At 45.0% G+C, this 27,525-nt stretch overlaps 5 non-coding genes across 5 annotated transcripts; all 5 read left to right on the forward strand.

The window, feature by feature from the left end:
• The first annotated feature begins 3,702 nt into the window (after nucleotides 1-3,702).
• On the forward strand, nucleotides 3,703-3,797 carry trnai-uau (transfer RNA isoleucine (anticodon UAU)). The gene is made up of 2 exons: nucleotides 3,703-3,740; nucleotides 3,762-3,797. It is a non-coding gene; the product is annotated as a tRNA-Ile (tRNA).
• A 4,523-nt stretch (nucleotides 3,798-8,320) lies between these two features.
• On the forward strand, nucleotides 8,321-8,415 carry trnai-uau (transfer RNA isoleucine (anticodon UAU)). Its single transcript has 2 exons — nucleotides 8,321-8,358; nucleotides 8,380-8,415. It is a non-coding gene; the product is annotated as a tRNA-Ile (tRNA).
• Nucleotides 8,416-12,938: 4,523 nt separating this feature from the next.
• Nucleotides 12,939-13,033, forward strand: trnai-uau (transfer RNA isoleucine (anticodon UAU)). The gene is made up of 2 exons: nucleotides 12,939-12,976; nucleotides 12,998-13,033. It is a non-coding gene; the product is annotated as a tRNA-Ile (tRNA).
• Nucleotides 13,034-17,556: 4,523 nt separating this feature from the next.
• On the forward strand, nucleotides 17,557-17,651 carry trnai-uau (transfer RNA isoleucine (anticodon UAU)). Its single transcript has 2 exons — nucleotides 17,557-17,594; nucleotides 17,616-17,651. It is a non-coding gene; the product is annotated as a tRNA-Ile (tRNA).
• Nucleotides 17,652-22,174: 4,523 nt separating this feature from the next.
• Nucleotides 22,175-22,269, forward strand: trnai-uau (transfer RNA isoleucine (anticodon UAU)). Its single transcript has 2 exons — nucleotides 22,175-22,212; nucleotides 22,234-22,269. It is a non-coding gene; the product is annotated as a tRNA-Ile (tRNA).
• Nucleotides 22,270-27,525: the final 5,256 nt, after the last annotated feature.

Consider the following 27,525-nt stretch of genomic DNA (forward strand, 5'->3'; position numbering starts at 1 on the left):
TCTGCTTCTACTACCACCGCTGGCAGTGCATTCCACGCACCCACCACTCTCCGTGTAAAGAACCTACCTCTGACATCTCCTCTAAACCTTCCTCCTGTCACCTTAAAATTATGCCCCCTGGTGATAGCCCTTTCTGCCCTGGGAAAAGGTCTCTGGCTATCCACTCTATCTGTGCCTCTGATCATCTTATACACCGCTATCAAGTCACCTCTCATCCTTCTTCGCTCCAATGAGAAAAGCCCGAGCTCCCTCAACCTTTCTGCATAAGACATGCCCTCCAGTCCAGGCAGCATCCTGTTAAATCTCCTCTGCAAACTCTCTAAATCTTGCACATCCTTCTTATTATGAGGCGACCAGAACTGAACACAATATTCCAAGTGTGGTCTAACCAGGGCTTTATAGAGTTGCAGCATCACCTCGCTGCTCTTAAACTCAATCCCCCTGTTAATGAAAGCCAACACACCATATGCCTTCTTAACAAACCTATCAACTTGGGTGGCACCTTTGAGGGATCTATGAACATGGACCCCAAGATCCCTCTGTTCCTCCACACTGCCAAGAATCCTGTCTTTAAGCCTGTATTCTGCATTCAAATTCGACCTTCCAAAATGAATCACTTCACACTTTTCCAGGTTGAACTCCATCTGCCACTTCTCAGCCCAGCTCCGCATCCTGTCAATGTCCCATTGCAACCTACAACAGCCCTCCACACTATCCACAACTCCAGAAACCTTTGTGTCATCGGCAAAATTACTAACCCAACCTTCCACTTCCTCATCCAAGTCATTTATAAAAATCACAAAGAGCAGAAGTCTCAGAACAGATCCCTGCGGAACACCACTGGTCACCGAGCTCCAGGCTGAATACTTTCCACCTACTACCACACTCTGTCTTCTATGGGCCAGCCAATTCTGTATCCAGACAGCCAACTTTCCCTGTATCCTATGCCTCCTTACTTTCTGAATGAGCCAACCATGGGGAACCTTATCAAACGCCGTGCTAAAATCCATATACACCACATCCACTGCTCTTCCTTCATCAATGTGTTTTGTCACATCCTCAAAGAATTCAATAAGGCTTGTGAGGCATGACCTGCCCCTCACAAAGTCATGCTTATTATCTTTAATCAAACTATGCTTTTACAAATAATCATAAATCCTGTCTCTCAGAATCCTCTCCAATAATTTGCCCACCACCAACGTAAGACTGACTGGTCTGTAATTCCCAGGGTTATCCCTATTCCCTTTCTTGAACAAGGGAATAACATTTGCCACCCTCCAATCATCTTGTACCACTCCAGTGGACAGTGAGGACGCAAAGATCGTCAAAGTTCTCCCTGTGTCTGCGTGGGTTTCCTCCGGGTGCTCCGGTTTCCTCCCACATGCCAAAGACTTGCAGGTTGATAGGTTAATTGGCCGTTATAAGTTGCCCCTAGTATAGGTAGGTGATAGGGAAATATAGGGACAGGTGGGGATGTGGTAGGAATATGGGATTAGTGTAGGATTAGTATAAATGGGTGGTTGATGGTCGGCACAGACTCGATGGGCCGAAGGGCCTGTTTCAGTGCTGTATCTCTGAACTAAACTGAATCATCGCCAAAGCCGCGGCAAATTCTTCCCTCGCTTCCCGTAATAACCTTGGGTATATCCCTTATGGCCCCGGGGACTTATCTATCATCATGTCTTTCAAAATTTCCAGCACATCCTCCTGCTTAACATCAACCTGTTCGAGCATATCAGCCTGTTCCACGCTGTCCTCACAAACGACAAGGTCCCTCTCACTAGTGAATACTGAAGCAAAGGATTCATTAAGGACCTCCCCTACCTTTATCGTTCCTGAAATGTGGTGGCAAGAACAGGACAGAGTTGTGGCTAACCAGAGCTTTATAAAGGTTCACCATAATTGTACTGAGTACTTCTTTTTATTAAGCCTAAGATTCCTTATGCTTTACAAACTATTCTCTCAGTATCTCTTGCCACCTTCAAAGATCTATGCACCAGCATTCCCAGGTCACTCTGTTCCAGCACACTCTTTAGAACTATGCTATTACGTCTACATTGCCTCTTCTTAATTCTTCTGTCAAAATGCATCACTTCACACTTGTGAGGATAAAATTCTATCTGCCACCATTCTGTCCATTCTACGATCCTATCTATGGCCTGTTGTAGCAGTTGGCAGGAAAAAAGTCAGAAGTGCAAGGGGAGAGCCAACTGCGTAACAGCCCCGACAACCAATTTTATCTGCAGCACATGTGGAAGAGTCTGTCACTCTCGAATTGGCCTTTTTCGCTACTCCAGGCGCTGTTCCACAAACCACTGGCCACCTCCAGGCGCTTACCCATTGTCTCCCGAGACAAGGAGGCCAAAGAAGAAGATTGTTAATACTCCACACGTTAAGTCACAAAGCCTTAAGGCTTGTCTTTTTTACGTTGCTTGTCTCCTTCCCACTATTTTTCACTGTGGCCCTGTTTGATTCAGGCCCTTGATTTCTCTGCCTATCACTTTTCTTATTCCCCTTAATGTCTTTTGTTCTTGTCCTTGTTTCCCCCTTCCTCTGACTCCTTGCAAAGTTTCCAATCCCCCTGCCATTTTAGTTCAATCCCCCCCAACCACTCGAGCAAACACTCCCCCTGGGACATACCTTTGTGTTAGGTAAGACGTCATCTCGTGGAGCATTTTCCCCCTCTTTCCCATTGCCTCCAGTTTAGCTCGGGCTCCTTGATCCCCTACTAGGTCTAATGTTATTTTTATGTCAATTTCAGTCACTGTCACCTCTTGAAAACATCTCTATTTTCCATGTTTGGTCAAGGTTGTAATGAAGTCTGGAATTGCGTGCCCCTGGTGGAACCCAAACTGAGCATCGGTCAGCGATGTGTTACTGAGTAAGTGTTTATTGATAGCACTGTCAACGATACCTTCCACAACTTTGCTGATGATTGTGAGTAGACTGATGGGGTCGTTAATGGGCGGATTGGACTTTTCCCGATTTTTGTCGACAGGACATAGCTGGGCAAATTGCGCATTGTCAGGAAGATGTGCGTTTTGCAATTATACTGAAACAGCGTCTCTCAGGCCACAGCTGGTTCTGGAGCACAGATCTTCAGTATGACAGTTGGAATTGTGTCAGGGCCCATCGTGTTTTCTATATTCAGTGCTTTCACCCGTCTCTTGAAAACACGTGGATTTAATGGAATTCTCTCGAGGCTGGCATCAATGATGATAAGGACCAATCTTCTCTTCAACCCAGGACCGAATCCACTTCCACCACACTCTCGGTATTGGACAAAGCTTTGGCCCCAGCACTGATCCTTGAGGCACTCCACGAGTTGCAGTCTCATATCTTGAAAATGCTCCATTTATCCCTACTCGTTGCTTTCTGTCTGTTTACCTCTAAGTCCTCCTTGCATGTTAATATATTACTTCAATTCCATGAGCCTTTATCTAGTGTATTAATCTTACCGAATGCCTTTTGGAAATCCAATTATACTACATTCCTGCCCTTTCAGTTACATCCTCAGAATTCTGGAATAAATCTGTCAATCAAGATTTCCATTCGGTAAAAACATGTTGACTTTGTTTGATCAGACAATGATTTTCCAAGTGCTTGTTAATACTTCCTTTCTGATAGATTCGGACATTTTCCAGACGACTGATGTTCAGCTAACTTGCCTACAATTCGCCATACTATAAGGGGAGCAATGTGGCTCCAGTGGCGCAATCGGTAAGCGTGTGGTACTTATACAGCAGTGCAATTAATGAGCTATGCCGAGGTTGTGAGTTCGAGCCTCACCTGGAGCATAGACTTTTAGAAACGGGGTGCAATGAGAAACAGCTGTCCAGTGCAGAGAGCAGTCATTCATTCGTCTGAACTGGCCAGAAGAAGGGGAACAATAGAACTGTGATGTGACATCAAAGGAACAGGAGCCACGTGTGGTGAGAACACTGCAAAACTTCATAGTTATTTCCAGCAGAGAAGGAGACAACTCGGTCCATGCCATCTCTGCACAGAGCAACGCAGTCAGGCTCGATGCCTGTAGCCCTGCAAGTCTGCTTTTCTCAGAATTCCTCCTGAAGGCATTGATCATTTCTGCTTCCACCACTCTTATGGGCAGCGAGTTCCAGGTCATTATCACTTGAGATATAAAAACAGTGCTTCCTCATACTCCCCCACATCCTTTTTTTCCACAGAACTGGCAAATTGTGGTCACTACTCCTTGTGCAGTCTGTTAATGGGAACAATTTTTCCTTGTCTAACTTATCCAAGCCTGTCATAATCTGGTACACTGCTATTAAATCTCCCCTCAATCTCTTTTGTTCTAAGGAGAACAACCCCAGCTCTGCCAACCTAAAATAAAAGCAAAATACTGCGGATGCTAACCTAACCTTGTAACTAAAATGCTCCATCCCTGGAACCCTTCTGCTAAATCTCCTCTGAACTCTCTCAAGGACCCTCATATCAAAGAACATAGAACATAGAACAGTACAGCACAGTACAGGCCCTTCGGCCTACGATGTTGTGCCGACCCTTTAACCTACTCTAAGATCAAACTACCTACATACCCTTCATTCTACTATCATCCATGTACCTATCCAAGAGTTGCTTAAATGCCCCTAATGTATCTGCTTCTACTACCACCGCTGGCAGTGCATTCCACGCACCCACCACTCTCCGTGTAAAGAAACTTCCTCTGACATCTCCTCTAAACCTTCCTCCTGTCACCTTAAAATTATGCCCCCTGGTGATAGCCCTTTCTGCCCTGGGAAAAAGTCTCTGGCGATCCACTCTATCTATGCCTCTCATCATCTTATACACCCCTATCAAGTCACTTCTCATCCTTCTTCCCTCCAATGAGAAAAGCCCGAGCTCCCTCAACCTTTCTGCATAAGACATGCCCTCCAGTCCAGGCAGCATCCTGGTAAATCTCCTCTGCAAACTCTCTAAAGCTTCCACATCCTTCTTATAATGAGTCGACCAGAACTGAACACAATATTCCAAGTGTGGTCTAACCAGGGCTTTATAGAGTTGCAGCATAACCTCGCTGCTCTTAAACTCAATCCCCCTGTTAATGAAAGCCAACACACCATATGCCTTCTTAACAAACCTATCAACTTGGGTGGCACCTTTGAGGGATCTATGGACATGGACCCCAAGATACCTCTGTTCCTCCACACTGCCAAGAATCCTGTCTTTAAGCCTGTATTCTGCATTTAAATTCGACCTTCCAAAATGAATCACTTCACACTTTTCCATGTTGAACTCCATCTGCCACTTCTCAGCCCAGCTCTGCATCCTGGCAATGTCCCGTTGCATCCTACAACAGCCCTCCACACTATCCACAACTCCAGCAACCTTTGTGTCATCGGCAAAATTACTAACCCAACCTTCCACTTCCTCATCCAAGTCATTTATAAAAATCACAAAGAGCAGAAGTCTCAGAACAGATCCCTGCGGAACACCACTGGTCACCGAGCTCCAGGCTGAATACTTTCCACCTACTACCACACTCTGTCTTCTATGGGCCAGCCAATTCTGTATCCAGACAGCCAACTTTCCCTGTATCCCATGCCTCCTTACTTTCTGAATGAGCCTACCATGGGGAACCTTATCAAACGCCGTGCTAAAATCCATATACACCACATCCACTGCTCTTCCTTCATCAATGTGTTTTGTCACATCCTCAAAGAATTCAATAAGGCTTGTGAGGCATGACCTGCCCCTCACAAAGTCATGCTTATTATCTTTAATCAAACTATGCTTTTACAAATAATCATAAATCCTGTCTCTCAGAATCCTCTCCAATAATTTGCCCACCACCAACGTAAGACTGACTGGTCTGTAATTCCCAGGGTTATCCCTATTCCCTTTCTTGAACAAGGGAACAACATTTGCCACCCTCCAATCATCTTGTACCACTCCAGTGGACAGTGAGGACGCAAAGATCGTCAAAGTTCTCCCTGTGTCTGCGTGGGTTTCCTCCGGGTGCTCCGGTTTCCTCCCACATGCCAAAGACTTGCAGGTTGATAGGTTAATTGGCCGTTATAAGTTGCCCCTAGTATAGGTAGGTGATAGGGAAATATAGGGACAGGTGGGGATGTGGTAGGAATATGGGATTAGTGTAGGATTAGTATAAATGGGTGGTTGATGGTCGGCACAGACTCGATGGGCCGAAGGGCCTGTTTCAGTGCTGTATCTCTGAACTAAACTGAATCATCGCCAAAGCCGCGGCAAATTCTTCCCTCGCTTCCCGTAATAACCTTGGGTATATCCCTTATGGCCCCGGGGACTTATCTATCATCATGTCTTTCAAAATTTCCAGCACATCCTCCTGCTTAACATCAACCTGTTCGAGCATATCAGCCTGTTCCACGCTGTCCTCACAAACGACAAGGTCCCTCTCACTAGTGAATACTGAAGCAAAGGATTCATTAAGGACCTCCCCTACCTTTATCGTTCCTGAAATGTGGTGGCAAGAACAGGACAGAGTTGTGGCTAACCAGAGCTTTATAAAGGTTCACCATAATTGTACTGAGTACTTCTTTTTATTAAGCCTAAGATTCCTTATGTTTTACAAACTATTCTCTCAGTATCTCTTGCCACCTTCAAAGATCTATGCACCAGCATTCCCAGGTCACTCTGTTCCAGCACACTCTTTAGAACTATGCTATTACGTCTACATTGCCTCTTCTTAATTCTTCTGTCAAAATGCATCACTTCACACTTGTGAGGATAAAATTCTATCTGCCACCATTCTGTCCATTCTACGATCCTATCTATGGCCTGTTGTAGCAGTTGGCAGGAAAAAAGTCAGAAGTGCAAGGGGAGAGCCAACTGCGTAACAGCCCCGACAACCAATTTTATCTGCAGCACATGTGGAAGAGTCTGTCACTCTCGAATTGGCCTTTTTCACTACTCCAGGCGCTGTTCCACAAACCACTGACCACCTCCAGGCGCTTACCCATTGTCACCCGAGACAAGGAGGCCAAAGAAGAAGATTGTTAATACTCCACACGTTAAGTCACAAAGCCTTAAGGCTTGTCTTTTTTACGTTGCTTGTCTCCTTCCCACTATTTTTCACTGTGGCCCTGTCTGATTCAGTCCCTTGATTTCTCTGCCTATCACTTTTCTTATACCCCTTAATGTCTTTTGTTCTTGTCCTTGATTCCCCCTTCCTCTGACTCCTTGCAAAGTTTCCAATCCCCCTGCCATTTTAGTTCAATCCCCCCCAACCACTCGAGCAAACACTCCCCCTGGGACATACCTTTGTGTTAGGTAAGACGTCATCTCGTGGAGCATTTTCCCCCTCTTTCCCATTGCCTCCAGTTTAGCTCGGGCTCCTTGATCCCATACTAGGTCTAATGTTATTTTTATGTCAATTTCAGTCACTGTCACCTCTTGAAAACAGCTCTATTTTCCATGTTTGGTCAAGGTTGTAATGAAGTCTGGAATTGCGTGCCCCTGGTGGAACCCAAACTGAGCATCGGTCAACGATGTGTTACTGAGTAAATGTTTATTGATAGCACTGTCAACGATACCTTCCACAACTTTGCTGATGATTGTGAGTAGACTGATGGGGTCGTTAATGGGCGGATTGGACTTTTCCCGATTTTTGTAGACAGGACATAGCTGGGCAAATTGCGCATTGTCAGGAAGATGTGCGTTTTGCAATTATACTGAAACAGCGTCTCTCAGGCCACAGCTGGTTCTAGAGCACAGATCTTCAGTATGACAGTTGGAATTGTGTCAGGGCCCATCGTGTTTTCTATATTCAGTGCTTTCACCCTTCTCTTGACAGCACGTGGATTTAATGGAATTCTCTCGAGGCTGGCATCAATGATGATAAGGACCAATCTTCTCTTCAACCCAGGACCGAATCCACTTCCACCACACTCTCGGTATTGGACAAAGCTTTGGCCCCAGCACTGATCCTTGAGGCACTCCATGAGTTGCAGTCTGATATCTTGAAAATGCTCCATTTATCCCTACTCGTTGCTTTCTGTCTGTTTACCTCTAAGTCCTCCTTGCATGTTAATATATTACTTCAATTCCATGAGCCTTTATCCAGTGTATTAATCTTACCGAATGCCTTTTGGAAATCCAATTATACTACATTCCTGCCCTTTCAGTTACATCCTCAGAATTCTGGAATAAATCTGTCAATCAAGATTTCCATTCGGTAAAAACATGTTGACTTTGTTTGATCAGACAATGATTTTCCAAGTGCTTGTTAATACTTCCTTTCTGATAGATTCGGACATTTTCCAGACGACTGATGTTCAGCTAACTTGCCTACAATTCGCCATACTATAAGGGGAGCAATGTGGCTCCAGTGCCGCAATCGGTAAGCGCGTGGTACTTATACAGCAGTGCAATTAATGAGCTATGCCGAGGTTGTGAGTTCGAGCCTCACCTGGAGCATAGACTTTTAGAAACGGGGTGCAATGAGAAACAGCTGTCCAGTGCAGAGAGCAGTCATTCATTCGTCTGAACTGGCCAGAAGAAGGGGAACAATAGAACTGTGATGTGACATCAAAGGAACAGGAGCCACGTGTGGTGAGAACACTGCAAAACTTCATAGTTATTTCCAGCAGAGAAGGAGACAACTCGGTCCATGCCATCTCTGCACAGAGCAACGCAGTCAGGCTCGATGCCTGTAGCCCTGCAAGTCTGCTTTTCTCAGAATTCCTCCTGAAGGCATTGATCATTTCTGCTTCCACCACTCTTATGGGCAGCGAGTTCCAGGTCATTATCACTTGAGATATAAAAACAGTGCTTCCTCATACTCCCCCACATCCTTTTTTTCCACAGAACTGTCAAATTGTGGTCACTACTCCTTGTGCAGTCTGTTAATGGGAACAATTTTTCCTTGTCTAACTTATCCAAGCCTGTCATAATCTGGTACAATGCTATTAAATCTCCCCTCAATCTCTTTTGTTCTAAGGAGAACAACCCCAGCTCTGCCAACCTAAAATAAAAGCAAAATACTGCGGATGCTAACCTAACCTTGTAACTAAAATGCTCCATCCCTGGAACCCTTCTGCTAAATCTCCTCTGAACTCTCTCAAGGACCCTCATATCAAAGAACATAGAACATAGAACAGTACAGCACAGTACAGGCCCTTCGGCCTACGATGTTGTGCCGACCCTTTAACCTACTCTAAGATCAAACTACCTACATACCCTTCATTCTACTATCATCCATGTACCTATCCAAGAGTTGCTTAAATGCCCCTAATGTATCTGCTTCTACTACCACCGCTGGCAGTGCATTCCACGCACCCACCACTCTCCGTGTAAAGAACCTTCCTCTGACATCTCCTCTAAACCTTCCTCCTGTCACCTTAAAATTATGCCCCCTGGTGATAGCCCTTTCTGCCCTGGGAAAAAGTCTCTGGCTATCCACTCTATCTATGCCTCTCATCATCTTATACACCTCTATCAAGTCACTTCTCATCCTTCTTCGCTCCAATGAGAAAAGCCCGAGCTCCCTCAACCTTTCTGCATAAGACATGCCCTCCAGTCCAGGCAGCATCCTGGTAAATCTCCTCTGCAAACTCTCTAAAGCTTCCACATCCTTCTTATAATGAGTCGACCAGAACTGAACACAATATTCCAAGTGTGGTCTAACCAGGGCTTTATAGAGTTGCAACATAACCTCGCTGCTCTTAAACTCAATCCCCCTGTTAATGAAAGCCAACACACCATACGCCTTCTTAACAAACCTATCAACTTGGGTGGCACCTTTGAGGGATCTATGGACATGGACCCCAAGATACCTCTGTTCCTCCACACTGCCAAGAATCCTGTCTTTAAGCCTGTATTCTGCATTCAAATTCGACCTTCCAAAATGAATCACTTCACACTTTTCCATGTTGAACTCCATCTGCCACTTCTCAGCCCAGCTCTGCATCCTGGCAATGTCCCGTTGCATCCTACAACAGCCCTCCACACTATCCACAACTCCAGCAACCTTTGTGTCATCGGCAAAATTACTAACCCAACCTTCCACTTCCTCATCCAAGTCATTTATAAAAATCACAAAGAGCAGAAGTCTCAGAACAGATCCCTGCGGAACACCACTGGTCACCGAGCTCCAGGCTGAATACTTTCCACCTACTACCACACTCTGTCTTCTATGGGCCAGCCAATTCTGTATCCAGACAGCCAACTTTCCCTGTATCCCATGCCTCCTTACTTTCTGAATGAGCCTACCATGGGGAACCTTATCAAACGCCGTGCTAAAATCCATATACACCACATCCACTGCTCTTCCTTCATCAATGTGTTTTGTCACATCCTCAAAGAATTCAAAAAGGCTTGTGAGGCATGACCTGCCCCTCACAAAGTCATGCTTATTATCTTTAATCAAACTATGCTTTTACAAATAATCATAAATCCTGTCTCTCAGAATCCTCTCCAATAATTTGCCCACCACCAACGTAAGACTGACTGGTCTGTAATTCCCAGGGTTATCCCTATTCCCATTCTTGAACATGGGAATAACATTTGCCACCCTCCAATCATCTTGTACCACTCCAGTGGACAGTGAGGACGCAAAGATCGTCAAAGTTCTCCCTGTGTCTGCGTGGGTTTCCTCCGGGTGCTCCGGTTTCCTCCCACATGCCAAAGACTTGCAGGTTGATAGGTTAATTGGCCGTTATAAGTTGCCCCTAGTATAGGTAGGTGATAGGGAAATATAGGGACAGGTGGGGATGTGGTAGGAATATGGGATTAGTGTAGGATTAGTATAAATGGGTGGTTGATGGTCGGCACAGACTCGATGGGCCGAAGGGCCTGTTTCAGTGCTGTATCTCTGAACTAAACTGAATCATCGCCAAAGCCGCGGCAAATTCTTCCCTCGCTTCCCGTAATAACCTTGGGTATATCCCTTATGGCCCCGGGGACTTATCTATCATCATGTCTTTCAAAATTTCCAGCACATCCTCCTGCTTAACATCAACCTGTTCGAGCATATCAGCCTGTTCCACGCTGTCCTCACAAACGACAAGGTCCCTCTCACTAGTGAATACTGAAGCAAAGGATTCATTAAGGACCTCCCCTACCTTTATCGTTCCTGAAATGTGGTGGCAAGAACAGGACAGAGTTGTGGCTAACCAGAGCTTTATAAAGGTTCACCATAATTGTACTGAGTACTTCTTTTTATTAAGCCTAAGATTCCTTATGCTTTACAAACTATTCTCTCAGTGTCTCTTGCCACCTTCAAAGATCTATGCACCAGCATTCCCAGGTCACTCTGTTCCAGCACACTCTTTAGAACTATGCTATTACGTCTACATTGCCTCTTCTTAATTCTTCTGTCAAAATGCATCACTTCACACTTGTGAGGATAAAATTCTATCTGCCACCATTCTGTCCATTCTACGATCCTATCTATGGCCTGTTGTAGCAGTTGGCAGGAAAAAAGTCAGAAGTGCAAGGGGAGAGCCAACTGCGTAACAGCCCCGACAACCAATTTTATCTGCAGCACATGTGGAAGAGTCTGTCACTCTCGAATTGGCCTTTTTCACTACTCCAGGCGCTGTTCCACAAACCACTGACCACCTCCAGGCGCTTACCCATTGTCACCCGAGACAAGGAGGCCAAAGAAGAAGATTGTTAATACTCCACACGTTAAGTCACAAAGCCTTAAGGCTTGTCTTTTTTACGTTGCTTGTCTCCTTCCCACTATTTTTCACTGTGGCCCTGTCTGATTCAGTCCCTTGATTTCTCTGCCTATCACTTTTCTTATTCCCCTTAATGTCTTTTGTTCTTGTCCTTGTTTCCCCCTTCCTCTGACTCCTTGCAAAGTTTCCAATCCCCCTGCCATTTTAGTTCAATCCCCCCCAACCACTCGAGCAAACACTCCCCCTGGGACATACCTTTGTGTTAGGTAAGACGTCATCTCGTGGAGCATTTTCCCCCTCTTTCCCATTGCCTCCAGTTTAGCTCGGGCTCCTTGATCCCATACTAGGTCTAATGTTATTTTTATGTCAATTTCAGTCACTGTCACCTCTTGGAAACAGCTCTATTTTCCATGTTTGGTCAAGGTTGTAATTAAGTCTGGAATTGCGTGCCCCTGGTGGAACCCAAACTGAGCATCGGTCAACGATGTGTTACTGAGCAAGTGGTTATTGATAGCACTGTCAACGATACCTTCCACAACTTTGCTGATGATTGTGAGTAGACTGATGGGGTAGTTAATGGGCGGATTGGACTTTTCCCGATTTTTGTCGACAGGACATAGCTGGGCAAATTGCGCATTGTCAGGAAGATGTGCGTTTTGCAATTATACTGAAACAGCGTCTCTCAGGCCACAGCTGGTTCTGGAGCACAGATCTTCAGTATGACAGTTGGAATTGTGTCAGGGCCCATCGTGTTTTCTATATTCAGTGCTTTCACCCGTCTCTTGAAAACACGTGGATTTAATGGAATTCTCTCGAGGCTGGCATCAATGATGATAAGGACCAATCTTCTCTTCAACCCAGGACCGAATCCACTTCCACCACACTCTCGGTATTGGACAAAGCTTTGGCCCCAGCACTGATCCTTGAGGCACTCCACGAGTTGCAGTCTCATATCTTGAAAATGCTCCATTTATCCCTACTCGTTGCTTTCTGTCTGTTTACCTCTAAGTCCTCCTTGCATGTTAATATATTACTTCAATTCCATGAGCCTTTATCTAGTGTATTAATCTTACCGAATGCCTTTTGGAAATCCAATTATACTACATTCCTGCCCTTTCAGTTACATCCTCAGAATTCTGGAATAAATCTGTCAATCAAGATTTCCATTCGGTAAAAACATGTTGACTTTGTTTGATCAGACAATGATTTTCCAAGTGCTTGTTAATACTTCCTTTCTGAGAGATTCGGACATTTTCCAGACGACTGATGTTCAGCTAACTTGCCTACAATTCGCCATACTATAAGGGGAGCAATGTGGCTCCAGTGGCGCAATCGGTAAGCGTGTGGTACTTATACAGCAGTGCAATTAATGAGCTATGCCGAGGTTGTGAGTTCGAGCCTCACCTGGAGCATAGACTTTTAGAAACGGGGTGCAATGAGAAACAGCTATCCAGTGCAGAGAGCAGTCATTCATTCGTCTGAACTGGCCAGAAGAAGGGGAACAATAGAACTGTGATGTGACATCAAAGGAACAGGAGCCACGTGTGGTGAGAACACTGCAAAACTTCATAGTTATTTCCAGCAGAGAAGGAGACAACTCGGTCCATGCCATCTCTGCACAGAGCAACGCAGTCAGGCTCGATGCCTGTAGCCCTGCAAGTCTGCTTTTCTCAGAATTCCTCCTGAAGGCATTGATCATTTCTGCTTCCACCACTCTTATGGGCAGCGAGTTCCAGGTCATTATCACTTGAGATATAAAAACAGTGCTTCCTCATACTCCCCCACATCCTTTTTTTCCACAGAACTGTCAAATTGTGGTCACTACTCCTTGTGCAGTCTGTTAATGGGAACAATTTTTCCTTGTCTAACTTATCCAAGCCTGTCATAATCTGGTACACTGCTATTAAATCTCCCCTCAATCTCTTTTGTTCTAAGGAGAACAACCCCAGCTCTGCCAACCTAAAATAAAAGCAAAATACTGCGGATGCTAACCTAACCTTGTAACTAAAATGCTCCATCCCTGGAACCCTTCTGCTAAATCTCCTCTGAACTCTCTCAAGGACCCTCATATCAAAGAACATAGAACATAGAACAGTACAGCACAGTACAGGCCCTTCGGCCTACGATGTTGTGCCGACCCTTTAACCTACTCTAAGATCAAACTACCTACATACCCTTCATTCTACTATCATCCATGTACCTATCCAAGAGTTGCTTAAATGCCCCTAATGTATCTGCTTCTACTACCACCGCTGGCAGTGCATTCCACGCACCCACCACTCTCCGTGTAAAGAAACTTCCTCTGACATCTCCTCTAAACCTTCCTCCTGTCACCTTAAAATTATGCCCCCTGGTGATAGCCCTTTCTGCCCTGGGAAAAAGTCTCTGGCTATCCACTCTATCTATGCCTCTCATCATCTTATATACCCCTATCAAGTCACTTCTCATCCTTCTTCGCTCCAATGAGAAAAGCCCGAGCTCCCTCAACCTTTCTGCATAAGACATGCCCTCCAGTCCAGGCAGCATCCTGGTAAATCTCCTCTGCAAACTCTCTAAAGTTTCCACATCCTTCTTATAATGAGTCGACCAGAACTGAACACAATATTCCAAGTGTGGTCTAACCAGGGCTTTATAGAGTTGCAGCATAACCTCGCTGCTCTTAAACTCAATCCCCCTGTTAATGAAAGCCAACACACCATATGCCTTCTTAACAAACCTATCAACTTGGGTGGCACCTTTGAGGGATCTATGGACATGGACCCCAAGATACCTCTGTTCCTCCACACTGCCAAGAATCCTGTCTTTAAGCCTGTATTCTGCATTTAAATTCGACCTTCCAAAATGAATCACTTCACACTTTTCCATGTTGAACTCCATCTGCCACTTCTCAGCCCAGCTCTGCATCCTGGCAATGTCCCGTTGCAACCTACAACAGCCCTCCACACTATCCACAACTCCAGCAACCTTTGTGTCATCGGCAAAATTACTAACCCAACCTTCCACTTCCTCATCCAAGTCATTTATAAAAATCACAAAGAGCAGAAGTCTCAGAACAGATCCCTGCGGAACACCGCTGGTCACCGAGCTCCAGGCTGAATACTTTCCACCTACTACCACACTCTGTCTTCTATGGGCCAGCCAATTCTGTATCCAGACAGCCAACTTTCCCTGTATCCCATGCCTCCTTACTTTCTGAATGAGCCTACCATGGGGAACCTTATCAAACGCCGTGCTAAAATCCATATACACTACATCCACTGCTCTTCCTTCATCAATGTGTTTTGTCACATCCTCAAAGAATTCAATAAGGCTTGTGAGGCATGACCTGCCCCTCACAAAGTCATGCTTATTATCTTTAATCAAACTATGCTTTTACAAATAATCATAAATCCTGTCTCTCAGAATCCTCTCCAATAATTTGCCCACCACCAACGTAAGACTGACTGGTCTGTAATTCCCAGGGTTATCCCTATTCCCTTTCTTGAACAAGGGAACAACATTTGCCACCCTCCAATCATCTTGTACCACTCCAGTGGACAGTGAGGACGCGAAGATCGTCAAAGTTCTCCCTGTGTCTGCGTGGGTTTCCTCCGGGTGCTCCGGTTTCCTCCCACATGCCAAAGACTTGCAGGTTGATAGGTTAATTGGCCGTTATAAGTTGCCCCTAGTATAGGTAGGTGATAGGGAAATATAGGGACAGGTGGGGATGTGGTAGGAATATGGGATTAGTGTAGGATTAGTATAAATGGGTGGTTGATGGTCGGCACAGACTCGATGGGCCGAAGGGCCTGTTTCAGTGCTGTATCTCTGAACTAAACTGAATCATCGCCAAAGCCGCGGCAAATTCTTCCCTCGCTTCCCGTAATAACCTTGGGTATATCCCTTATGGCCCCGGGGACTTATCTATCATCATGTCTTTCAAAATTTCCAGCACATCCTCCTGCTTAACATCAACCTGTTCGAGCATATCAGCCTGTTCCACGCTGTCCTCACAAACGACAAGGTCCCTCTCACTAGTGAATACTGAAGCAAAGGATTCATTAAGGACCTCCCCTACCTTTATCGTTCCTGAAATGTGGTGGCAAGAACAGGACAGAGTTGTGGCTAACCAGAGCTTTATAAAGGTTCACCATAATTGTACTGAGTACTTCTTTTTATTAAGCCTAAGATTCCTTATGCTTTACAAACTATTCTCTCAGTATCTCTTGCCACCTTCAAAGATCTATGCACCAGCATTCCCAGGTCACTCTGTTCCAGCACACTCTTTAGAACTATGCTATTACGTCTACATTGCCTCTTCTTAATTCTTCTGTCAAAATGCATCACTTCACACTTGTGAGGATAAAATTCTATCTGCCACCATTCTGTCCATTCTACGATCCTATCTATGGCCTGTTGTAGCAGTTGGCAGGAAAAAAGTCAGAAGTGCAAGGGGAGAGCCAACTGCGTAACAGCCCCGACAACCAATTTTATCTGCAGCACATGTGGAAGAGTCTGTCACTCTCGAATTGGCCTTTTTCACTACTCCAGGCGCTGTTCCACAAACCACTGACCACCTCCAGGCGCTTACCCATTGTCACCCGAGACAAGGAGGCCAAAGAAGAAGATTGTTAATACTCCACACGTTAAGTCACAAAGCCTTAAGGCTTGTCTTTTTTACGTTGCTTGTCTCCTTCCCACTATTTTTCACTGTGGCCCTGTCTGATTCAGTCCCTTGATTTCTCTGCCTATCACTTTTCTTATACCCCTTAATGTCTTTTGTTCTTGTCCTTGATTCCCCCTTCCTCTGACTCCTTGCAAAGTTTCCAATCCCCCTGCCATTTTAGTTCAATCCCCCCCAACCACTCGAGCAAACACTCCCCCTGGGACATACCTTTGTGTTAGGTAAGACGTCATCTCGTGGAGCATTTTCCCCCTCTTTCCCATTGCCTCCAGTTTAGCTCGGGCTCCTTGATCCCATACTAGGTCTAATGTTATTTTTATGTCAATTTCAGTCACTGTCACCTCTTGAAAACAGCTCTATTTTCCATGTTTGGTCAAGGTTGTAATGAAGTCTGGAATTGCGTGCCCCTGGTGGAACCCAAACTGAGCATCGGTCAACGATGTGTTACTGAGTAAATGTTTATTGATAGCACTGTCAACGATACCTTCCACAACTTTGCTGATGATTGTGAGTAGACTGATGGGGTAGTTAATGGGCGGATTGGACTTTTCCCGATTTTTGTAGACAGGACATAGCTGGGCAAATTGCGCATTGTCAGGAAGATGTGCGTTTTGCAATTATACTGAAACAGCGTCTCTCAGGCCACAGCTGGTTCTAGAGCACAGATCTTCAGTATGACAGTTGGAATTGTGTCAGGGCCCATCGTGTTTTCTATATTCAGTGCTTTCACCCGTCTCTTGACAGCACGTGGATTTAATGGAATTCTCTCGAGGCTGGCATCAATGATGATAAGGACCAATCTTCTCTTCAACCCAGGACCGAATCCACTTCCACCACACTCTCGGTATTGGACAAAGCTTTGGCCCCAGCACTGATCCTTGAGGCACTCCATGAGTTGCAGTCTGATATCTTGAAAATGCTCCATTTATCCCTACTCGTTGCTTTCTGTCTGTTTACCTCTAAGTCCTCCTTGCATGTTAATATATTACTTCAATTCCATGAGCCTTTATCCAGTGTATTAATCTTACCGAATGCCTTTTGGAAATCCAATTATACTACATTCCTGCCCTTTCAGTTACATCCTCAGAATTCTGGAATAAATCTGTCAATCAAGATTTCCATTCGGTAAAAACATGTTGACTTTGTTTGATCAGACAATGATTTTCCAAGTGCTTGTTAATACTTCCTTTCTGATAGATTCGGACATTTTCCAGACGACTGATGTTCAGCTAACTTGCCTACAATTCGCCATACTATAAGGGGAGCAATGTGGCTCCAGTGCCGCAATCGGTAAGCGCGTGGTACTTATACAGCAGTGCAATTAATGAGCTATGCCGAGGTTGTGAGTTCGAGCCTCACCTGGAGCATAGACTTTTAGAAACGGGGTGCAATGAGAAACAGCTGTCCAGTGCAGAGAGCAGTCATTCATTCGTCTGAACTGGCCAGAAGAAGGGGAACAATAGAACTGTGATGTGACATCAAAGGAACAGGAGCCACGTGTGGTGAGAACACTGCAAAACTTCATAGTTATTTCCAGCAGAGAAGGAGACAACTCGGTCCATGCCATCTCTGCACAGAGCAACGCAGTCAGGCTCGATGCCTGTAGCCCTGCAAGTCTGCTTTTCTCAGAATTCCTCCTGAAGGCATTGATCATTTCTGCTTCCACCACTCTTATGGGCAGCGAGTTCCAGGTCATTATCACTTGAGATATAAAAACAGTGCTTCCTCATACTCCCCCACATCCTTTTTTTCCACAGAACTGTCAAATTGTGGTCACTACTCCTTGTGCAGTCTGTTAATGGGAACAATTTTTCCTTGTCTAACTTATCCAAGCCTGTCATAATCTGGTACAATGCTATTAAATCTCCCCTCAATCTCTTTTGTTCTAAGGAGAACAACCCCAGCTCTGCCAACCTAAAATAAAAGCAAAATACTGCGGATGCTAACCTAACCTTGTAACTAAAATGCTCCATCCCTGGAACCCTTCTGCTAAATCTCCTCTGAACTCTCTCAAGGACCCTCATATCAAAGAACATAGAACATAGAACAGTACAGCACAGTACAGGCCCTTCGGCCTACGATGTTGTGCCGACCCTTTAACCTACTCTAAGATCAAACTACCTACATACCCTTCATTCTACTATCATCCATGTACCTATCCAAGAGTTGCTTAAATGCCCCTAATGTATCTGCTTCTACTACCACCGCTGGCAGTGCATTCCACGCACCCACCACTCTCCGTGTAAAGAACCTTCCTCTGACATCTCCTCTAAACCTTCCTCCTGTCACCTTAAAATTATGCCCCCTGGTGATAGCCCTTTCTGCCCTGGGAAAAAGTCTCTGGCTATCCACTCTATCTATGCCTCTCATCATCTTATACACCTCTATCAAGTCACTTCTCATCCTTCTTCGCTCCAATGAGAAAAGCCCGAGCTCCCTCAACCTTTCTGCATAAGACATGCCCTCCAGTCCAGGCAGCATCCTGGTAAATCTCCTCTGCAAACTCTCTAAAGCTTCCACATCCTTCTTATAATGAGTCGACCAGAACTGAACACAATATTCCAAGTGTGGTCTAACCAGGGCTTTATAGAGTTGCAACATAACCTCGCTGCTCTTAAACTCAATCCCCCTGTTAATGAAAGCCAACACACCATACGCCTTCTTAACAAACCTATCAACTTGGGTGGCACCTTTGAGGGATCTATGGACATGGACCCCAAGATACCTCTGTTCCTCCACACTGCCAAGAATCCTGTCTTTAAGCCTGTATTCTGCATTCAAATTCGACCTTCCAAAATGAATCACTTCACACTTTTCCATGTTGAACTCCATCTGCCACTTCTCAGCCCAGCTCTGCATCCTGGCAATGTCCCGTTGCATCCTACAACAGCCCTCCACACTATCCACAACTCCAGCAACCTTTGTGTCATCGGCAAAATTACTAACCCAACCTTCCACTTCCTCATCCAAGTCATTTATAAAAATCACAAAGAGCAGAAGTCTCAGAACAGATCCCTGCGGAACACCACTGGTCACCGAGCTCCAGGCTGAATACTTTCCACCTACTACCACACTCTGTCTTCTATGGGCCAGCCAATTCTGTATCCAGACAGCCAACTTTCCCTGTATCCCATGCCTCCTTACTTTCTGAATGAGCCTACCATGGGGAACCTTATCAAACGCCGTGCTAAAATCCATATACACCACATCCACTGCTCTTCCTTCATCAATGTGTTTTGTCACATCCTCAAAGAATTCAAAAAGGCTTGTGAGGCATGACCTGCCCCTCACAAAGTCATGCTTATTATCTTTAATCAAACTATGCTTTTACAAATAATCATAAATCCTGTCTCTCAGAATCCTCTCCAATAATTTGCCCACCACCAACGTAAGACTGACTGGTCTGTAATTCCCAGGGTTATCCCTATTCCCATTCTTGAACAAGGGAATAACATTTGCCATCCTCCAATCATCTTGTACCACTCCAGTGGACAGTGAGGACGCAAAGATCGTCAAAGTTCTCCCTGTGTCTGCGTGGGTTTCCTCCGGGTGCTCCGGTTTCCTCCCACATGCCAAAGACTTGCAGGTTGATAGGTTAATTGGCCGTTATAAGTTGCCCCTAGTATAGGTAGGTGATAGGGAAATATAGGGACAGGTGGGGATGTGGTAGGAATATGGGATTAGTGTAGGATTAGTATAAATGGGTGGTTGATGGTCGGCACAGACTCGATGGGCCGAAGGGCCTGTTTCAGTGCTGTATCTCTGAACTAAACTGAATCATCGCCAAAGCCGCGGCAAATTCTTCCCTCGCTTCCCGTAATAACCTTGGGTATATCCCTTATGGCCCCGGGGACTTATCTATCATCATGTCTTTCAAAATTTCCAGCACATCCTCCTGCTTAACATCAACCTGTTCGAGCATATCAGCCTGTTCCACGCTGTCCTCACAAACGACAAGGTCCCTCTCACTAGTGAATACTGAAGCAAAGGATTCATTAAGGACCTCCCCTACCTTTATCGTTCCTGAAATGTGGTGGCAAGAACAGGACAGAGTTGTGGCTAACCAGAGCTTTATAAAGGTTCACCATAATTGTACTGAGTACTTCTTTTTATTAAGCCTAAGATTCCTTATGCTTTACAAACTATTCTCTCAGTATCTCTTGCCACCTTCAAAGATCTATGCACCAGCATTCCCAGGTCACTCTGTTCCAGCACACTCTTTAGAACTATGCTATTACGTCTACGTTGCCTCTTCTTAATTCTTCTGTCAAAATGCATCACTTCACACTTGTGAGGATAAAATTCTATCTGCCACCATTCTGTCCATTCTACGATCCTATCTATGGCCTGTTGTAGCAGTTGGCAGGAAAAAAGTCAGAAGTGCAAGGGGAGAGCCAACTGCGTAACAGCCCCGACAACCAATTTTATCTGCAGCACATGTGGAAGAGTCTGTCACTCTCGAATTGGCCTTTTTCGCTACTCCAGGCGCTGTTCCACAAACCACTGACCACCTCCAGGCGCTTACCCATTGTCACCCGAGACAAGGAGGCCAAAGAAGAAGATTGTTAATACTCCACACGTTAAGTCACAAAGCCTTAAGGCTTGTCTTTTTTACGTTGCTTGTCTCCTTCCCACTATTTTTCGCTGTGGCCCTGTCTGATTCTGGCCCTTGATTTCTCTGCCTATCACTTTTCTTATTCCCCTTAATGTCTTTTGTTCTTGTCCTTGATTCCCCCTTCCTCTGACTCCTTGCAAAGTTTCCAATCCCCCTGCCATTTTAGTTCAATCCCCCCCAACCACTCGAGCAAACACTCCCCCTGGGACATACCTTTGTGTTAGGTAAGACGTCATCTCGTGGAGCATTTTCCCCCTCTTTCCCATTGCCTCCAGTTTAGCTCGGGCTCCTTGATCCCATACTAGGTCTAATGTTATTTTTATGTCAATTTCAGTCACTGTCACCTCTTGAATACAGCTCTATTTTCCATGTTTGGTCAAGGTTGTAATGAAGTCTGGAATTGCGTGCCCCTGGTGGAACCCAAACTGAGCATCGGTCAGCGATGTGTTACTGAGTAAGTGTTTATTGATAACATTGTCAACGATACCTTCCACAACTTTGCTGATGATTGTGAGTAGACTGATGGGGTCGTTAATGGGCGGATTGGACTTTTCCCGATTTTTGTAGACAGGACATAGCTGGGCAAATTGCGCATTGTCAGGAAGATGTGCGTTTTGCAATTATACTGAAACAGCGTCTCTCAGGCCACAGCTGGTTCTAGAGCACAGATCTTCAGTATGACAGTTGGAATTGTGTCAGGGCCCATCGTGTTTTCTATATTCAGTGCTTTCACCCGTCTCTTGACAGCACGTGGATTTAATGGAATTCTCTCGAGGCTGGCATCAATGATGATAAGGACCAATCTTCTCTTCAACCCAGGACCGAATCCGCTTCCACCACACTCTCCGTATTGGACAAAGCTTTGGCCCCAGCACTGATCCTTGAGGCACTCCACGAGTTGCAGTCTGATATCTTGAAAATGCTCCATTTATCCCTACTCGTTGCTTTCTGTCTGTTTACCTCTAAGTCCTCCTTGCATGTTCATATATTACTTCAATTCCATGATCCTTGATCCAGTGTATTAATCTCACCGAATGCCTTTTGGAAATCCAATTATACTACATTCCTGCCCTTTCATTTACATCCTCAGAATTCTGGAATAAATCTGTCAATCAAGATTTCCATTCGGTAAAAACATGTTGACTTTGTTTGATCAGACAATGATTTTCCAAGTGCTTGTTCATACTTCCTTCATGATAGATTCGGACATTTTCCAGACGACTGATGTTCAGCTAACTTGCCTACAATTCGCCATACTGTAAGGGGAGCAATGTGGCTCCAGTGGTGCAATCGGTAAGCGCGTGGTACTTATGCAGCAGTACAATTAATGAGCGATGCCGAGGTTGTGAGTTCGAGCCTCACCTGGAGCATAGACTTTTAGAAACGGGGTGCAATGAGAAACAGCTGTCCAGTGCAGAGAGCAGTCATTCATTAGTCTGAACTGGCCAGAAGAAGGGGAACAATAGAACTGTGATGTGACATCAAAGGAACAGGAGCCACGAGTGGTGAGAACACTGCAAAACTTCATAGTTATTTCCAGCAGAGAAGGAGACAACTCGGTCCATGCCATCTCTGCACAGAGCAACGCAGTCAGGCTCGATGCCTGTAGCCCTGCAAGTCTGCTTTTCTCAGAATTCCTCCTGAAGGCATTGATCATTTCTGCTTCCACCACTCTTGTGGGCAGCGAGTTCCAGGTCATTATCACTTGAGATATAAAAACAGTGCTTCCTCATACTCCCCCACATCCTTTTTTTCCACAGAACTGTCAAATTGTGGTCACTACTCCTTGTGCAGTCTGTTAATGGGAACAATTTTTCCTTGTCTAACTTATCCAAGCCTGTCATAATCTGGTACACTGCTATTAAATCTCCCCTCAATCTCTTTTGTTCTAAGGAGAACAACCCCAGCTCTGCCAACCTAAAATAAAAGCAAAATACTGCGGATGCTAACCTAACCTTGTAACTAAAATGCTCCATCCCTGGAACCCTTCTGCTAAATCTCCTCTGAACTCTCTCAAGGACCCTCATATCAAAGAACATAGAACATAGAACAGTACAGCACAGTACAGGCCCTTCGGCCTACGATGTTGTGACGACCCTTTAACCTACTCTAAGATCAAACTACCTACATACCCTTCATTCTACTATCATCCATGTACCTATCCAAGAGTTGCTTAAATGTCCCTAATGTATCTGCTTCTACTACCACCGCTGGCAGTGCATTCCACGCACCCACCACTCTCCGTGTAAAGAACCTTCCTCTGACATCTCCTCTAAACCTTCCTCCTGTCACCTTAAAATTATGCCCCCTGGTGATAGCCCTTTCTGCCCTGGGAAAAAGTCTCTGGCTATCCACTCTATCTATTCCTCTCATCATCTTATACACCTCTATCAAGTCACTTCTCATCCTTCTTCGCTCCAATGAGAAAAGCCCGAGCTCCCTCAACCTTTCTGCATAAGACATGCCCTCCAGTCCAGGCAGCATCCTGGTAAATCTCCTCTGCAAACTCTCTAAAGCTTCCACATGCTTCTTATTATGAGGCGACCAGAACTGAACACAATATTCCAAGTGTGGTCTAACCAGGGCTTTATAGAGTTGCAGCATAACCTCGCTGCTCTTAAACTCAATCCCCCTGTTAATGAAAGCCAACACACCATATGCCTTCTTAACAAACCTATCAACTTGGGTGGCACCTTTGAGGGATCTATGGACATGGACCCCAAGATACCTCTGTTCCTCCACACTGCCAAGAATCCTGTCTTTAAGCCTGTATTCTGCATTCAAATTCGACCTTCCAAAATGAATCACTTCACACTTTTCCATGTTGAACTCCATCTGCCACTTCTCAGCCCAGCTCTGCATCCTGGCAATGTCCCGTTGCAACCTACAACAGCCCTCCACACTATCCACAACTCCAGCAACCTTTGTGTCATCGGCAAAATTACTAACCCAACCTTCCACTTCCTCATCCAAGTCATTTATAAAAATCACAAAGAGCAGAAGTCTCAGAACAGATCCCTGCGGAACACCACTGGTCACCGAGCTCCAGGCTGAATACTTTCCACCTACTACCACACTCTGTCTTCTATGGGCCAGCCAATTCTGTATCCAGACAGCCAACTTTCCCTGTATCCCATGCCTCCTTACTTTCTGAATGAGCCTACCATGGGGAACCTTATCAAACGCCGTGCTAAAATCCATATACACCACATCCACTGCTCTTCCTTCATCAATGTGTTTTGTCACATCCTCAAAGAATTCAAAAAGGCTTGTGAGGCATGACCTGCCCCTCACAAAGGCATGCTTATTATCTCTAATCAAACTATGCTTTTACAAATAATCATAAATCCTGTCTCTCAGAATCCTCTCCAATAATTTGCCCACCACCAACGTAAGACTGACTGGTCTGTAATTCCCAGGGTTATCCCTATTCCCTTTCTTGAACAAGGGAATAACATTTGCCACCCTCCAATCATCTTGTACCACTCCAGTGGACAGTGAGGACGCAAAGATCGTCAAAGTTCTCCCTGTGTCTGCGTGGGTTTCCTCTGGGTGCTCCGGTTTCCTCCCACATGCCAAAGACTTGCAGGTTGATCGGTTAATTGGCCGTTATAAGTTGCCCCTAGTCTCGGTAGGTGATAGGGAAATATAGGGACAGGTGGGGATGTGGTAGGAATATGGGATTAGTGTAGGATTAGTATAAATGGGTGGTTGATGGTCGGCACAGACTCGATGGGTCGAAGGGCCTGTTTCAGTGCTGTATCTCTGAACTAAACTGAATCATCGCCAAAGCCGCGGCAAATTCTTCCCTCGCTTCCCGTAATAACCTTGGGTATATCCCTTATGGCCCCGGGGACTTATCTATCATCATGTCTTTCAAAATTTCCAGCACATCCTCCTGCTTAACATCAACCTGTTCGAGCATATCAGCCTGTTCCACGCTGTCCTCACAAACGACAAGGTCCCTCTCACTAGTGAATACTGAAGCAAAGGATTCATTAAGGACCTCCCCTACCTTTATCGTTCCTGAAATGTGGTGGCAAGAACAGGACAGAGTTGTGGCTAACCAGAGCTTTATAAAGGTTCACCATAATTGTACTGAGTACTTCTTTTTATTAAGCCTAAGATTCCTTATGCTTTACAAACTATTCTCTCAGTATCTCTTGCCACCTTCAAAGATCTATGCACCAGCATTCCCAGGTCACTCTGTTCCAGCACACTCTTTAGAACTATGCTATTACGTCTACATTGCCTCTTCTTAATTCTTCTGTCAAAATGCATCACTTCACACTTGTGAGGATAAAATTCTATCTGCCACCATTCTGTCCATTCTACGATCCTATCTATGGCCTGTTGTCGCAGTTGGCAGGAAAAAAGTCAGAAGTGCAAGGGGAGAGCCAACTGCGTAACAGCCCCGACAACCAATTTTATCTGCAGCACATGTGGAAGAGTCTGTCACTCTCGAATTGGCCTTTTTCGCTACTCCAGGCGCTGTTCCACAAACCACTGACCACCTCCAGGCGCTTACCCAGTCACCCGAGACAAGGAGGCCAAAGAAGAAGATTGTTAATACTCCACACGTTAAGTCACAAAGCCTTAAGGCTTGTCTTTTTTACGTTGCTTGTCTCCTTCCCACTATTTTTCACTGTGGCCCTGTTTGATTCTGGCCCTTGATTTCTCTGCCTATCACTTTTCTTATTCCCCTTAATGTCTTTTGTTCTTGTCCTTGATTCCCCCTTCCTCTGACTCCTTGCAAAGTTTCCAATCCCCCTGCCATTTTAGTTCAATCCCCCCCAACCACTCGAGCAAACACTCCCCCTGGGACATACCTTTGTGTTAGGTAAGACGTCATCTCGTGGAGCATTTTCCCCCTCTTTCCCATTGCCTCCAGTTTAGCTCGGGCTCCTTGATCCCATACTAGGTCTAATGTTATTTTTATGTCAATTTCAGTCACTGTCATCTCTTGAAAACAGCTCTATTTTCCATGTTTGGTCAAGGTTGGAATGAAGTCTGGAATTGCGTGCCCTTGGTGGAACCCAAACTGAGCATCGGTCAGCGATGTGTTACTGAGTAATTGTTTATTGATAGCACTGTCAACGATACCTTCCACAACTTTGCTGATGATTGAGAGTAGACTGATGGGGTAGTTAATGGGCGGATTGGACTTTTCCCGATTTTTGTAGACAGGACATAGCTGGGCAAATTGCGCATTGTCAGGAAGATGTGCGTTTTGCAATTATACTGAAACAGCGTCTCTCAGGCCACAGCTGGTTCTAGAGCACAGATCTTCAGTATGACAGTTGGAATTGTGTCAGGGCCCATCGTGTTTTCTATATTCAGTGCTTTCACCCGTCTCTTGACAGCACGTGGATTTAATGGAATTCTCTCGAGGCTGGCATCAATGATGATAAGGACCAATCTTCTCTTCAACCCAGGACCGAATCCGCTTCCACCACACTCTCGGTATTGGACAAAGCTTTGGCCCCAGCACTGATCCTTGAGGCACTCCATGAGTTGCAGTCTGATATCTTGAAAATGCTCCATTTATCCCTACTCGTTGCTTTCTGTCTGTTTACCTCTAAGTCCTCCTTGCATGTTAATATATTACTTCAATTCCATGAGCCTTGATCTAGTGTATTAATCTTACCGAATGCCTTTTGGAAATCCAATTATACTACATTCCTGCCCTTTCAGTTACATCCTCAGAATTCTGGAATAAATCTGTCAATCAAGATTTCCATTCGGTAAAAACATGTTGACTTTGTTTGATCAGACAATGATTTTCCAAGTGCTTGTTAATACTTCCTTTCTGATAGATTCGGACATTTTCCAGACGACTGATGTTCAGCTAACTTGCCTACAATTCGCCATAGACTTCATAGTCTTGCCTCTCCTTAATTCTTCTGTCAATATGCATCACTTCGCACCTGTGAGGATAAAATTCTATCTGCCACCATTCTGTCCATTCTACTATCCTATCTATGGCCTGTTGTAGGCTGTTCATATGATGCTCAAATGGTTGCTGCAGCTCCAAGTTTTGTGTCATCATCAAATTTTGAAATTCTGCTATCTATTCCTGGATTCACATCATTTACATGAAGAACAAAAATCAGCACTGAGTCTTGGGGAACATCACTGTCTATCATCATCCAGTCTGAAAAACTTCCATTTTCTTTGACTTGTTGTTTTCAGTACTTAAGCCAATATTTTATCCAACTGGACACTGACCGTCCTATTCCATGAGTCACAATTTTAATAACAAGCCTTTAATGTGGTACCTTATCAAATATTTTATTACTATCCATATAAACAGCATTCAGCACACTCCCTTCATCAAAATTCTCCTTTACTTCATGAAAAATTCAATTAAATTAGTCATGCATGATCTGTCTTTTACAAATCCATGCTGGTTATTCTAATTACCTGGAACCTCTCTGCGTGTAAATTGATATTTTCCCTGACTATTGTTTCGAAAAACCAACTGGCATGTAATTGCTCGGACTGACCTTACACATTTCGTGAATAAGGGTGTCACATTTGCCACTCCCCTATTCTCTGGCACCTTCTTTCCTGATTCAAACATCCAGAACTTGTGGAAAGACCTTGACCCATCTTGGACTGAGTCT

This window comes from Heterodontus francisci, unplaced genomic scaffold (assembly GCF_036365525.1).
Source record: "Heterodontus francisci isolate sHetFra1 unplaced genomic scaffold, sHetFra1.hap1 HAP1_SCAFFOLD_737, whole genome shotgun sequence".
Taxonomy (NCBI): Eukaryota; Metazoa; Chordata; class Chondrichthyes; order Heterodontiformes; family Heterodontidae; genus Heterodontus; species Heterodontus francisci.